The following is a 16,130-nucleotide window of genomic DNA, read 5'->3' on the forward strand; positions in this document are numbered from 1 at the left end:
GATAATGAAAAGGGCGTGCAGGAACAGATGAAAGCCGATCTATCGGCCTTAAAAGATCAAATGGCTTCCATCTCGGAGGTCATGCTAAAACTCCAGAAAACTATAGAGGATAAAGCCACGTCAACCGCCTCCAATACAGCTAGGAAAGCGGAGCCAGTGCTACAACCCGCCTTAAATCTGGGCCGAGACAGAAACACGACAGTGTTTGGTCGGAGGTATAGTCCGCAAGCTTACCCCTATGGCTTGCCTCTGGACTTCACTCCCCGTGCCGCCCCGGAAGATTTGAGCCAAGCCCCTACCTTCGAGGGGCAACTCCCACCTTATGCCGACTATCCCGTGCAAGACGATGAGGAAGGAGATACCCATCTCGGCCCCCTGCTCCACCTCAAAGATCCATCCCCCCATGAACTACCCCAACCAAACATAGTCCGCCACGTCCCATCTTCACCCGCACCCGTAATCGAATCCATTCCCTTCGCAGAGGATAAGGGAAAGATTGATGCGCTTGAGGAGAGGCTGAGAGCGGTAGAGGGCCTCGGCAATTACCCATTCTCGGATCTAGCGGACCTATGTCTCGTGCCCAACATCGTCATCCCTCCCAAGTTCAAAGTACCAGACTTTGATAAGTACAAAGGGACGACATGTCCGAAAGGGCATCTTTGGATGTATTGCCGAAAGATGGGGGCGTATTCTGCGGACGAAAAACTGTTGGTCCATTTCTTTCAAGACAGCTTGGCCGGAGCGGCTGTAGCATGGTATACCAATCTGGAAGCTTCCCAGATCCGATCATGGAAAGACTTGGCAACTGCCTTTATTAGGCAGTACCAATACAATACGGATATGACTCCCGATCGGAACCAGCTTCAGAGTATGACTAAGCGAGAGCATGAATCCATTAAGGAATATGCCCAAAGATGGAGAAATCTTGCAACCCAAGTCGTCCCGCCCATGACGGAGAGGGAGATGATCACAATCATGGTAGATACGTTGCCTACGTTCTACTATGAAAAGCTGATAGGCTACATGCCAGCTAACTTTGCGGATCTCGTCTTCGCCGGAGAAAAAATTGAATCAGGACTGAGAAAAGGCAAGTTCGAATATGCCTCCAACACGGCCCCGAATAACAATAGAAGAGCCCCAGTGCTGGGCACGTGAAAAAAGGAAGGAGATACCCACGCGGTCACCACCGCCGCAACATGGATGAAAGCACCCCAAAATATGCAAAGCTCATACCAGCCTAACCCCCCGAACTTTTCAATCCGAGCCGGGAATTCCCTCCCGACTCAAGTAAAAGGACCACCCGCAGCAGAAAGAGTGCCAACACGCACAGCTCCAGCCGCTCCCCAGCCAGTCAATAATACGGCCCCCGGCGCAAGCTATAAATATGCACAACACTCACCCCCGAAAGATAACTTCTCTCCTATTCCCATGGCATACTCCGAGTTATGACCTTCATTATTGGAGAATCATTTGGTGGTGGCCATACCTGGAAGGGTCTTCCAGCCACCCTACCCCAAGTGGTACGACCCGGGTGCCAAGTGTGTGTACCATAGTGGAGCTCCCGGACATTACATTTACTCCTACATCCCATTCAAGTATAAGGTACAGCACCTGATTAGTGCCGGCTGGCTATCGTTTCAAGAGGAAGGCCCAAATGTTAAAACTAAACCGCTAGCTAGTAATGGAGGGGCTAGCGTGAACGCCATCGAAGAGGATGGGCCATCGCGGGCAAAGAGTTTAGGAGAGGTAGCTACTTCCAGACGCTTCATCTACCAATCGCTGCAAGCGGCGTGTATGGTCTCCCGTGGCGGAGGCGAAAGGGACAAGTGTTTGTTTCACCTCGGGGAGTCACACGACATGGAAACCTATCCCGCGGTAGGAGAATTGCTTCAGCGGCTCATGGATTGGGGGCAGCTTGAAGTGTCCAAAGGAGGGAGGGAGGAACCCCAGATTTGCATGCAGTCAGAAGAAAAGAAGGTTCCTCTAACCCCCAAGGCCCTAGTAATATGTTTCACTAGGAAAGAGACCGGCTCCACACCCATATACCCCCGGACAGCGCCCAAGCCGACGCCTTTTTCATATCAAAGCAATAAGGTCGTTTCGTGGAAGTATACCCCTCCCGCGTTCGGCGAAAGAGTTGCAACCGAAGTTGACTCCCTGTCAATTAAGGTGACCAACATCACCGGCCTTAGTGGCGTGACCCGCAGTGGCCGGGTGTTCACTTCCCCTCGCTCGGTGGAGTTGCCCTCCAAGGGGGAAGCGCCCATAGTGCAAGAGCCCACAGATGTAGCTACCCCCTCGAAAGAAGTAGATCCTCCGGTAGTAAGAGGGGCTGAAAAGAAAGAGGGTCTTCAAGGAAAAACAGTGACTTTGGAAGAGGCCTATGAGTTCCTCCGCCTCATCCAACAAAGCGAGTTTAAGGTAGTCGAGCAACTAAGTAAAACTCCAGCAAGAATCTCGTTGCTTGAACTGCTCATAAACTCCGAGCCTCATCGTGCGCTGTTGATAAAAGTCCTCAACGATGCCCATGTAGTCCACGATATCTCAGTGGAGGGTTTCGAAGGCATCGTTAATCATATAACCACCAATAATTATATCGCGTTTGCGGAAAAAGAGATTCCCGTTGAGGGGAGAGGACACAACAAGGCTCTACATGTGTTGGTGAGATGTATGGACCATGTTGTCGCAAAGGTACTTATTGACAATGGATCAAGTTTGAATGTGATGCCGAAGACCACTTTGGAAAAACTTCCTTTTAGTGTATCACGTTTAAAACCGAGCTCGATGGTGGTACGAGCCTTTGATGGTACTTGGCGAGAAGTGATGGGGGAAATCGACATTCCCATTCAGATAGGCCCCCTTACTTGCAATGTGGTGTTTCAAGTGATGGACATAAATCCCGCCTATAACTGTCTCTTGGGGAGACCTTGGATTCATGCGCTGGGAGTGGTCCCTTCAACGCTTCACCAGAAATTGAAGTTCGCAGTGGGTGGACTTTTGGTGATAGTATCGGGTGAAGAGGATATGTAGGTGAGCTGCCCCTCCTTCGCACCATAGGTAGAAGCAGTGGAAGAATCATTAGAAACGGCTTTCCAATCCTTCGAGGTGGTGAGCTGCGCCTCTGTGGAACCAAGTCCGTTCCTTGTTTTGTTTGGTATAGATACGAGGGTTTGACGATCGATTTCGATCGAGATGTAAGCCAAACGATAAACGAGGAAAAGGAGGAGGACGTCCTTTCACCAGAGTTGGAGAGGTTGATCGCTCAGGAAGAATGTGAAATGAAGAAAGAGGTAAAAGTGGGAACCAGTATGACCGCACCTATCCGCCAAGGCTTGATAACCCTTCTTGAAGAATATCAAGACGTCTTTGCGTGGTCATACCAAGACATGCCCGGTCTGGACTCCGACATTGTGCAGCATAAGTTGCCGTTGAATCCTGGGTCCTCCCCAGTTAAACAAAAGCTAAGAAGGATGAGACCTGATATGTCTTTGAAGATCAAAGAAGAAGTAAGAAAGCAATTCGATGCAGGTTTCTTAGCTGTGGCGTGATACCCGGAGTGGGTGGCCAACATTGTCCCGGTCCCGAAAAAGGACGGTAAGGTGCGAATGTGTGTAGACTATCGAGACTTAAACTGAGCCAGTCCTAAAGACAATTTTCCTCTGCCACACATTGATGTATTGGTAGATAATACAGCTAAGTTCGCCCTTTTCTCGTTTATGGACGGGTTCTCGGGATATAATCAAATAAAGATGGCACCCGAAGATGTAGAGAAGAGCACTTTCGTCACCCTATGGGGGACGTTCTGCTATAAAGTGATGGCCTTCGGGCTCAAGAATGCTGGGGCAACCTATCAGCATGCCATGGTGACATTGTTCCATGACATGATGCATAAGGAAATAGAGGTCTACATAGATGACATGATTGCCAAATCTCGGACTGAGGGCGAACACCTCGTCAATCTATGTAAGCTGTTCGGAAGGTTGCAGAAATACCAACTGAAGCTAAACCCAACCAAATGTACCTTTGGGGTAAAGTCGGGGAAGTTGCTGGGATTTATCGTAAGTCAGAAAGGGATAGAGATAGATCCCGAGAAAGTGAAGGTCATCCTTGAAATGCCGAAACCACGCACGGAGAAGCAGGTTTGGGGGTTCTTGGGCAGGTTGAATTATATCGCGAGATTTATCTCGCAACTCACCCCTACCTGTGAGCCCATTTTCAAGCTATTACGTAAGAACCAGGCGGTCCTGTGGAACAGTGACTGCCAAGAGGCCTTCGAGAAGATCAAACAGAGTCTCGCAAACCCCCCGGTGCTCATGCCACCTGTAACAGGAAGACCTCTTTTCCTGTACATGACCGTGTTGGACGAGTTTATGGGGTGCGTGTTGGGTCAGCACAATGATTCTGGGAAAAAGGAGCAAGCCATCTACTATCTAAGCAAGAAGTTTACCGCATGTGAGATGAATTACTCAATGCTGGAAAGGACGTGTTGTGCTCTGGTATGGGCATCACATCGGCTTAGGCAGTACATGCTCAGCCATACCACGTGGCTTATTTCCAAAATGGATCCCGTGAAATACATCTTTGAGAAACTGGCCCTCACGGGACGAATCGCTAGGTTGCAGGTATTGTTTGCTTAGATGTGGCATCTAATGCTTTGGGCCATGGAGTAGGGGCAGTCCTTGTATCCCCGGATGATCAGTGTATTCCTTTCACGGCTAGGTTAGGTTTTGATTGTACCAACAATATGGCCGAGTACGAAGCATACGCCCTCAGGGTTCAGGCGGCCATTGATTTTGATGTAAAACTACTCAAAGTGTATGGAGACTCAGCTTTGGTGATACGCCAGTTGAAAGGAGAATGGGAAACTAGGGATCCGAAGTTGATACCTTATCAAACTCACATCTTGAGGTTAGCCAAGTACTTTGACGACATTTCTTTCCACCACATACCTCGGGAAGAGAATCAAATGGCTGATACATTAGCCACCCTGACATCCATGTTTCAACTTGCCCCACACGGGGATCTGCCGTACATCGAATTCAGATCTCAGGGCAGGCTGGCATATTGTTATGCAATAGAGGAAGAGCGGGATGGGAAACCGTGGTACTTCGACATCAAACAATATGTCGAGAACAAAGAATACCCACCCAGGATTTCTGACAATGACAAAAGGACGTTGAGGAGATTGACTACTGGTTTCTTTGTAAGTGGTACCATCCTGTACAAACGAAACCACGACATGACCCTCCTACAATGCGTAGATGCCAAAGAGGCGAACTTCATGATTGAGGAGATCCACGAGGGTTCATTTGGGACACATGCCAATGGGCATGCTATGGCCAGAAAGATCCTTAGGGCCGGTTATTACTGGTTCACTATGGAAAGCGATTGCTGCGCTCATGTAAGGAAGTGTCATAAATGTCAGGCATACGCGGACAATGTCAATGTTTCGCCACATCCTCTGAATGTTATGTCCGCCCCTTGGCCTTTTTCCATGTGGGGAATAGATGTCATTGGGGCCATCGAACCCAAAGCGTCGAATGGTCACCGCTTCATTCTTGTGGTGATAGATTACTTCACCAAATGGGTCGAAGCGGCTTCTTATACTAATGTCACGAGAAGTGTGGTAGTCAGATTCATAAAGAAGGAGCTGATTTGTCGATACGGACTCCCTAGGAAGATCATCACTGACAATGGCACCAATCTGAACAACAAGATGATGCAGGGAATGTGCGAGGATTTCAAAATCCAACATCATAACTCTACCCCTTATCGGCCAAAGATGAATGGGGCTGTAGAGGCTGCAAATAAAAATATTAAGAAGATTGTTCAGAAGATGACAGTGTCATACAAATATTGGCATGAGATGTTGCCTTTCGCCCTGCACGGATATAGAACCTCGGTACGAACTTCTACTGGGGCAACGCCATATTCATTGGTTTATGGGATGGAAGCAGTACTCCCGTTTGAGGTAGAGGTTCCTTCTCAGAGGATAATAGCAAAGTCAGACCTAGAAGAGTTAGAATGGGCTCAAGCACGCTACGACCAACTCAACCTTATTGAAGGTAAGCGTTTGACGGCCATGAGCCATGGACGCCTATATCAACGAAGGATAAAGAACGCGTTTGACAAGAAGGTACGCCCGCACAAGTTCAACAAGGGGGAACTTGTGCTGAAGAAGATGTCCCACGCTGTTAAGGATAATCGAGGCAAGTGGGCCCCGAATTACAAAGGACCTTTCGTGGTGAAAAAAGCTTTTTCTGGGGGTGCTCTGATACTCACCAATGACTTTGCTACTCAGCAACATCCAGCCCAGCAACCATAATTCCGACCTCCCCCTGCCGAAGTGTCAGCTGGTGTACGCCATCCTGACACGGATGAGCATTCACGTGGCTCAGTTGATTCCTGATGCCATCTATCTATTTGCAGGTATGGCGCCTACCCGGCACCCTTTGGACCCGGATAAGTCCAACAGGGCCTTGGGATTTCCCGCGCTGATCACAGGACTCTGCCAGTCGTTCGGAGTCCCCGTTGCACCTAGCAAGGTGATTCAGCCACCCATCACCCGGGCTTTTATTGAGAAGTACTGCACGCAGAGACAGGTCCAAGGTGATGCACCACAGGCCACGGACATGCCGCCACCTCATCAGGCTGGCCCAGATGGGCCATTTGATTCAGAGCAGTATTTACGACATGTGGTTCGCCAGCAGGCGGCCAACCATCGGGCGTACATGCAGACTCATGACTGTCTTTACCAGCTAAGCCTCAACCTACAGAGCCAGGGTTTTACTTCTTTTCCATGCCCTACTTCGGATCAGTTCAGGGCAGAGGTCGCTTGGCCCGGAGATTGGCCGGAGGCACCAGCAGAGGCTCCCGACGAGGCAGATGAGGCCCGCGAGAATGAGGAGATGATCGATTTGCTTGATTTCTTGGGAGGGAGCGGAGCCACATGATTGGGAGATCCCTAGATCCGTATTTCTTTTTATGTTATGTTTCCATTTTTTCCTGTTACGTATCATTTTATTTTTGTTTAACTAAGGGACTAACGTTTGTTTCGTTTTGATTGACTTTTGTTTTGTACATACATATCGTTTGAGTCGTTACGTTAGTACTTGTTTCGTTGTTGTCAATAGTGCCTGTTGAAATTCCGGAATCGCGTAGAATTTTTCATTTAGGAACGTCGTCCTAAAAATAAAATGAACCAAAATCATGATAAAAAAGAAAGAAGTGTTGTGAATAAAATGTCTGCGTATATAAAGAAAAAGGAAAATGTGCATAGAAGGGTTTTTTTTTTTTTTTAAAAAAATATGTGTAGAGAAATTCTTGTGTGTGTGAACAACGAGTGTATATAAAGAAACTTTTGTATGAACCATAGGTGTGCGTTGGAGAAAAACGTAAAAGATCTTTGAATGTAAATAGGGTTTGACCATGTGACGTAAAGAGAGAGAGAGTTCCAATGTGTATACAGAAAACGTTTGTCATGTAGAAGAGTGTAGATATACAAAGAAAAATTTCTTCATAGAGGACCATAGGTGTATAATTTTGTGAATATATAAAAATGAAACAAAAAGGAAAAATAGAGAAAGACTGCGAAGGTCGACATGTTATAGTTAAGAAGTATAAATCATTCGTAAAGAGCAAACGTATCTTTTGGAAACAAGGGACAGACGCTAAGATTTTATTTTCCGGAATAACCGAGATAAGAATGGATGAATTCATTGAACTGATGAAAGAACATAACTTGGAAACGTTGGGTCTGTTTGTGTAAATTCGCAACCATAGTATCACAATGCCATAAACAGGATGCTTGAGTGCCCACCTGGCTGTAGCCATGACTAATTTTGCACGTTGTTTTCAAATCATCATTGTCACGCGTGCCTTGTGGAGTAATATGGGAGTTCGGCCCGAGACCGACACCTTGACACCCAAATTTGTTTTGCCCCAGATATCAAGATTGGGTTCCCACGATAAAAGATCCCATTGAAACACAACCTTAGACTTTTTTGAACCTTGGCCTATCAAAAGAATCCTCATCCTTTCCCCCGAAGCAAAGGACAGCGGAATCTCCTCAAGGGAGAGCAAATAGAATGCTAAAACCCGATTTCCCAAAGAAAGGAAAGGAAGAAGTGAAAAGAAAAGAAAGAAAAAGAACAATAAAAAAGAAAGAAAAAGAAGGATTCCCGATCGAAGATCGAAAGAAAGTGAAAATGGAAAAGATCGGAGGAAAATAGAGTAATTCTCGATCAATGAAAGAAAGGGAATGGAAAATCTTCAGACCAGATAAATTTTCGGCAAGATAAGTGACTGTCGGCAAAGGAAAACCCATTTTTGGTGTCTTTTCCTTTCGAATTGCCATTCAAAGTCATTCTCGACTAGCGATATCCCACCTCACATGAACAAAGAGGAAAAGACCGAAACACCCAGCTTCCTCTCCAAAAAAACACTACCCTCGAGAAAATCCTATTGGTCCGTGATCGTACGTTTGATCTTTGATTCGATAGGAAATCGTGTGCAAAATAAAGTCATGGTGCAGTTATGATTTGGGAATAGGGTGAAACACTTGCCTGTGTGAGTTTTATACACTATGAGTGATTTATTTTCAGCTTAGCCCGATGTTTCCCCCGCATGTTCATTTAGAAGCTAAATGTTGACATCCTGCCCTTTCATTTTCGGTCACAAGGAAGATTACCCTTGGCACAATTATATTGTTTCTCTAAGATATGGTGCTCTCGCGAATGATTTATTTTTCTTTGCAAAAAGCATGTTCGCCCTTTTTTCCCGAGCCCCATGAATTGCGTTTTCGTTCATGCATCCTCCACCTAAAGAGTTTGAAGCTATGCTTCATGATTGACTAGTGAGGACCCTCTAGTGCAATCCTCTATTCTCACCCTTTTTTCGGAGCCCCATGAATTGCATTTTCGTTCATGCATCCTCCACCCAAAGAGTTTGGAGCTATGCTTCATGATTGACTAGTGAGGACCCTCTAGTGCAATCCTCCATTCTCGACTTTTTTTCGGAGCCCCATGAATTGCGTTTTCGTTCATGCATCCTCCACCAAATAGTTTGGAGCCATGCTTCATGATTGACTAGTGAGGACCCTCTAGTGCAATCCTCCATTCTCGCCTTTTTTTCGGAGCCCCATGAATTGCGTTTCCGTTCATGCATCCTCCACCAAAGAGTTTGGAGCCATGCTTCATGATTGACTAGTGAGGACCCTCTAGTGCAATCCTCCATTCTCGCTTGTTTTTCGGAGCCCCATGAATTGCGTTTTCGTTCATGCATCCTCCACCAAAGAGTTTGGAGCCATGCTTCATGATTGACTAGTGAGGACCCTCTAGTGCAATCCTCCATTCTCGCCTTTTTTTTGGAGCCCCATAAATTGCGTTTTCGTTCATGCATCCTCCACCCAAAGAGTTTGGATTTATGCTTCATGATTGACTAGTGAGGACCCTCTAGTGCAATCCTCCATTCTCGCCTTTTTTTCGGAGCCCCATGAATTACGTTTTCGTTCATGCATCCTCCACCCAAAGAGTTTGGAGCTATGCTTCATGATTGACTAGTGAGGACCCTCTAGTGCAATCCTCCATTCTCGCCTTTTTTTCGGAGCCCCATGAATTGCGTTTTCGTTCATGCATCCTCCACCCAAAGAGTTTGGAGCTATGCTTCATGATTGACTAGTGAGGACCCTCTAGTGCAATCCTCCATCCTCGCCCTTTTTTTCGGAGCCCCATGAATTGCGTTTTCGTTCATGCGTCCTCCACCCAAAGAGTTTGGAGCCATACTTCATGATTGACTAGTGAGGACCCTCTAGTGCAATCCTCCATTCTCGCCTTTTTTTCGGAGCCCCATGAATTGCGTTTTCGTTCATGCATCCTCCACCCAAAGAGTTTGGAGCTATGCTTCATGATTGACTAGTGAGGACCCTCTAGTGCAATCCTCCATTCTCGCCTTTTTTTCGGAGCCCCATGAATTGCGTTTTCGTTCATGCATCCTCCACCCAAAGAGTTTGGAGCTATGCTTCATGATTGACTAGTGAGGACCCTCTAGTGCAATCCTCCATCCTCGCCCTTTTTTTCAGAGCCCCATGAATTGCGTTTTCGTTCATGCGTCCTCCACCCAAAGAGTTTGGAGCCATACTTCATGATTGACTAGTGAGGACCCTCTAGTGCAATCCTCCATTCTCCAGGGTTTTTCATCGTCAAGTGCGGATCCTCTTGACTGGGAAATGTGATCTTTTTTATTTTCCTGATTGATTCCTTTGCCAAACGTGTATATGTATATTATAATATTGTTGTTTTTGTTGTTGTTTGTATTTTGTTTTGTGTTGTGCAGAAAGAGAAGGAGTAGAGACGAGAGTCGTCATAGACTAATCACGGAAAGGGCAAGACAGACGAAATCAGTGTCTTATCTTTACTTTCCTCTTATCTCCGATAAAAGGTAAGTAAAGAGGGGCAACTGCCATACCCTAATTTCGTCCGGGGATTATTACTTGATGATATGCAACCTTTAATCTTCCGCTTTGAGATACTTGACATCCTTTGTTTCACAATATGTGAAGTCCCGAGACATGCCGGAAATCAAAAGGAAGCAGGCTTATACGATCTGTGAAATTCCGTAATGTAGCGGAAACCAAAAGGAGGTGTTTTTGCACAATCCGTGAGTTTCCGTAACTTCTTCGAAAGCTAAAAAAGAGTAAATAAATGATCCGTGAGGATTCGTAACCTTACGGAAAGAAAATAGGTGTCGTTACGAAATTCGTAAAGTTTCGTAACGTTACGGAAAAAGAATTACCAAAAAAAGTAGAAGGGGGTGCATTTAGTAAAAATGGGGGGGGGTACAAATAGCAATCAAGCCCACTTGGGCCTTCCAGTTTCTTCCTCCAGAAGGCGGTTGCTTCTGGAGGAAGCAACCTTGCTCGCCTGGGCGAGCTGGGTGGCAAGCTCCTCCCCTATTTTGCTATAAATAGGGGAAGAAGTGTAGAGGAAAGGGGTCACCCTTCTTGGCACTTCTTATTCTCTTGAAATTGCTGAGGAAAATTGTTTCCGTGAAGAAAATCCTAGCCGAGGCGCTTTCGTAACGTTTCCGTGAGTAATTACGTGAAGATTTTCAACCGTTCTTCGACATTCATCGTTCGTTATTCGTTTTCTTCAGTCTTCAACTGGTAAGTACCTCAAACCGAGCTTTTCAATTCATTCTATGTACGTGTGGTGGTCCACATTTTGTTTCATGTATTTTTATTCTCATTTTCATTTTCTTTCCGTACCCCCTTTTTGACGTGCTTCAGTCATTTATTTAAGTCATTTATCGCCTAATCAAAAAATAAAATAAATTTCCACCGATCATTTGATTTGTAATATCCGTTAATTTCTGTTAAAATGAATTCCGACCGTTGGATCGTGCCGTAACCACGTTGGAAATCAAAAAAGAGGTAAAATAATAATATAATAATAAAAAAATACCTTTTAGTAAAATAAAACGAAAAATCAATCGGACGTTTTCTCTTTGGGATTTCTCATTCTTAATCGAATTGATTAATAACTAAAGTGAAACTAAGGCTAAAATCAATTCGCCTAGTCAAGCTCGTCCACAAAAAAGGTCACTAAATGGGATTTGAAAGTTTATCATTTCAATTTTCCTTATCAAGTAAATGGATCATTTTTAAGGTCCAACGCCTTAAAATGATCACCTTTCAAGTAAAAAGAATCACTTGATTCACTCTTAAGAAAGAACTACGTAGGTCTGATTTCCTCTTCGATGGAGGGTACGTAGGAGCAAAAGTCCCCGCTTTTGTCGACCTCAAAAAAATAAAAAGAAATAAAAGTTAAGGTAACACAATTTCCACAATTCTAAAAAATAGGCTGTTGTCCTTTGAGACAAACGTGAGAGCTGCTAATACCTTCCTCAAACGTAAATACAACTCCCGAACTTAGAATTTTCGTTTTTGACCGGTTTCCTTCGGTTTTTCCGACGTTTCCCACAAATAAATGTTGGTGGCGACTCCGCGCATCTTTCCTCCTTTGGAAAGCGCACCCGTGAGCCTCGCCTCGCATGCCCGCAAAAGGGCATGTTGTGACAAGCACCATTGAGAAATCGAGACCCATTTGCAATTTCATAAGATTGAAGCTAGAATTTTGGAAAAACCACATTCTTGAACAATGTATCAAGTTGTCTTGTGGAATCTAAATGCCTCAAGCCAACTCATTTCTTTCAATAACACACACAATTAACAAACAAACAATTCAAAAGGTTCGTCAGTTCAAAGGCTAAAGTATGAAATTACATTTCGTCAATGCAGATAGATTGATTAAATCTAGTCACAACTAAGACATAGTAGAAGAGCTCAGAGAGAGAGATATTGAGAGATTGAATAATAAATGGAAGAACAGAGAAATTGAATGATGATTTCTATATAACTATCCAATACAACAAATAGAAAGTTGTTGCCATATTACAAGTATCTAAATTTTAACAGGCTTTAAGAACCCATCAAATTGTCCATCATATTATATTATACAAAAAGATAAATAATAGTAACATACTTTTTATTATTGATTGAAATTCATTATAATTACAACACTTTGTAAGTCTCTTCTTATTTAATGAGTTCCATTCATAATTTTATGGTTTTGAATATGTTTTTAATAAGTAATTTTATAGCACTTTCACGATATTGTTATCTGTTTTCAATTAAATTAATAATTTTTTTTCTTTTTTCTGTCTCAATTTATTTTTTATATAAAAAAGTGATCACTACTAAAAAAAAAGGTTTTTCACGACACGCATTTAAAGACGGTTGTCCAAAAATCGTCGTCATTGGGGTAGCGATGATATTTTTTGTAAATAATTATAATTTTTCAAAAAGAACTTTTTTTGTAGCGGTGGTCATTAAAAGATCTTTTCAAATTTGAAATTAAATTTTCAATGTCGGGTTTACAAAGTAACCATCGTGACTGGGTTTTTACTTTCCTCGCGTCCATTCATCTCCTCACATATTTATCGTTTTCAATTTTTCATTCTTGGTCCCTCCCGTCCTTTCCTCTCCTCTCATCCTCACATACCTCAACCCAAACCCATTCCCCTCCCCAACCCTCCTCTCCTCCCTTGACGTTCACTTTGCTTCTTCGCATGTAGTTATTACTATTATTATCTACATATTTTTGCAAAGTTGCTTCATCTGTATTATTATGCAGATTAGATTCAGGTCCTTATCACCAAGATCCAACAACTTCTCAACCACAAGAAGTTGGTATTTCCTTTGATTCATGAACCAAAAAATTAAAAAGGTCAAATTTTTTAACCCTTTAAGCCCCTTTTTAATTATTCCTGCCATGAATTGCAATTGTTCCATGGCAACACTACTAGAAAACCAGTCTTTTACATCGGTTATTCGGGACCAACTACATCGATTTACGGCCGTCGTCAAAAGGGATCGCCTATACTACGATGGTTGCCAACGACCGATGTAGAATGCTGAGGAAACTACGACGGTCAGCTCTGAAGGACTGATGTAGAATGTTGATCATTCTACGACTATTACTGAGGGACCGATGTAGAATGCTGAGCATTCTAAGATGGTCTTTCACACATGACCGTCTTAGAATGATCCGCATTCTACATCGGTCTTTTTAGAACCGATGTTAATTTTTTTTTTTTTTTTGTATTTGGAGGTACTTTTCTTGTATTTACAGAGTTGAAATAAGGTTCAAATACCTGTAGTAAATACGTGACAATATGAAATTAATTAAATTTTATGCAATGAATATGAAATTTTCAAATATTTGATAGTTTAAAGCAAATTAAGTACACTAGTTTAAGTATAGGAGTTTATCAAGGGAGGGAAATCAGCTTAGGCAAAATGAAAAGTAAGCTAAATCAATAATGAATATGCTATGAGCAAATTGAAATATTATGAGGCACACGAGAAGGGTCAGCATATCCATCATAAGCAAAGGAGGGGATAATCTTCTTCTCAAGTGAACTTGTCTCTAAAGTAGGCAAGTAAAAGTGTAGTGAGTCTAAACCTATTAAAAATAGTCTCATTTTTGGCGAGCTTTTTCCAAAGTAAAGGCAGACTACCAAAATGAAAAGTGATTCTAGCATAACTAAACAAAAAAAAAAAAAAATTAACCCAACAGGTGGGGTGGCTAGATGGATCAAATATGACCAACCTGCTATCTCAAACATTTAAAAGAAAAAAAAAACAACAGTATTTAGAAGACCAAAATCTTGAGGGGAAATAATAGAATTATAAAATCAAAGCTCTTGCCTTCTAGTTCAATGTCATTTTCATGAGCAGCTTCTAACATAGACATTCCAACAGGGACTTTGATATGCTTCTCTTCACCATCCTTATCAATAAAAGTTACAGATATCCTGCATAATGTTGCCTCAAAAAGTAAGGAGCATAATGACAACTGTCTCAAGGGATATCTATGTAGGTTAGTATTTAATAAGTAGGTGGATTATTGCCATCTTATATGAGACTTGAATTGTGAAAATTTTCAAGGAAATGTGACCTACTGCAACAACTGAGACTTAAAGATTTTGCTATTCTTGCCATTTTGGTTGAAGTATCAGAATCAAGCAGCAACCTAACTTTTGCTCGGATATCATATCATACCCCCATGATAGACAACATAGAATCTTAATTAGAGAAGAGTGCTAAACCTTAATCAATATATTCACATGACATTAACATTCTCTGCATTTTGAAAATGCCTTAAAAAAATTAATCATTAGAAGAAAAATATATAGAAGTAAATTTATGTTAGTTCTTAAGTCTTCCATTTTATTTTGGGGAGGGGGGGGGGTCAAAATATTGCATATGTTGTATGATAACATAGATTGTACTCTCAACAACCACTTCTCAAGGTAAAAATTAGACAATAAGAAAAAAGGCCACTTTATAACATTGGAGAGTCCTTGTTCAATAACCAAATCATGCTTAGCTAGAAACAAGAAATCAACAGTTAACAACTAGTCTGCAAAGTGTTGCCTGTCAAAATATAACATCAACACTAGAAAATTACAAAATTTTGCATGGGTGTTTTATGCTAAATGTTTTTTTAAGAGTCCATAATCTTAACAAAACAATGGAGAAATGATCTATATATATATAATTAATCAACATTCCTGCATCCAAAATTATAACACAAACACAATCAATAGCAAGTTTTGAATGCTATTACATATTTATAAAAGGATCACGTACTCCCAAAAATCTGTCATCTCAGATAAAAAAGAACTTACGTTTGTTTTTGTTCACTTCCTTCCTCAGTAGCGTTGTTAGTAGTCATTGTTGAATGGAAATTATGCTTTTCTATCATGGCTCCCTTGTATAACTTAGTAAAAGAATGCTGTTGAAACTATTTTAAAAAAAACACTGAATAATTACAATAAAAACAGAGATAAGCATAAATCAAAGCCATGAGAAAGTAAAAATTTAATAAAACAATTTCACCAGTATTCCTAAACTAAATGTACACAGAATTTCTAAAAATTATGGATTGCACAAACATTTGCCCACATAGTTGCCAATTTGACGAATACTTAGAATGTCAATTATTATAAAACCCTTGGTACTACAATCTCTCATCACTCCAATCTAGTAACTAAATTGATAGAAAGACTTTCAGATTTCTAGGTTTGGGTTTACTAAATGATAATTTTGGTCTGTCCAAGAATTCAGAGACAACCAAATCCTTTCTAGAATTACCTATATAAGAAACCAATAAGCTCGTACACAAAACCATAATACAATCTTAAATTTATCTACATCTTCATAATAGTCAGAATCAGAAATAAGAGAAAAACACTGCACAGGTCGGGGTCCATTTGTTTTTTCCAATCCTCTGCTAACCACAAACTTGTTGGCCATTTTAGCTAAAGATTGGAGAGTCCCATGGAAAAGGTTAATGTCATTATCATACTTGTACTTAAAACACTCTCACTGATTATCATCAGACTTCACCACATATTAATCAGTGCCAAGAATGGCATGTTCAAGGCCCTGAATAAAACCAAAGCTTAGACATTTGTAAGAATAAGACAATTGGATAAAAAAAATAGCATAAAAAGTGGTCAATTTAATATCACAAAGAAGCACTTGGGCAGTGATTTTTATACCTATT

This window comes from Glycine max, chromosome 13, assembly GCF_000004515.6.
Source record: "Glycine max cultivar Williams 82 chromosome 13, Glycine_max_v4.0, whole genome shotgun sequence".
Taxonomy (NCBI): Eukaryota; Viridiplantae; Streptophyta; class Magnoliopsida; order Fabales; family Fabaceae; genus Glycine; species Glycine max.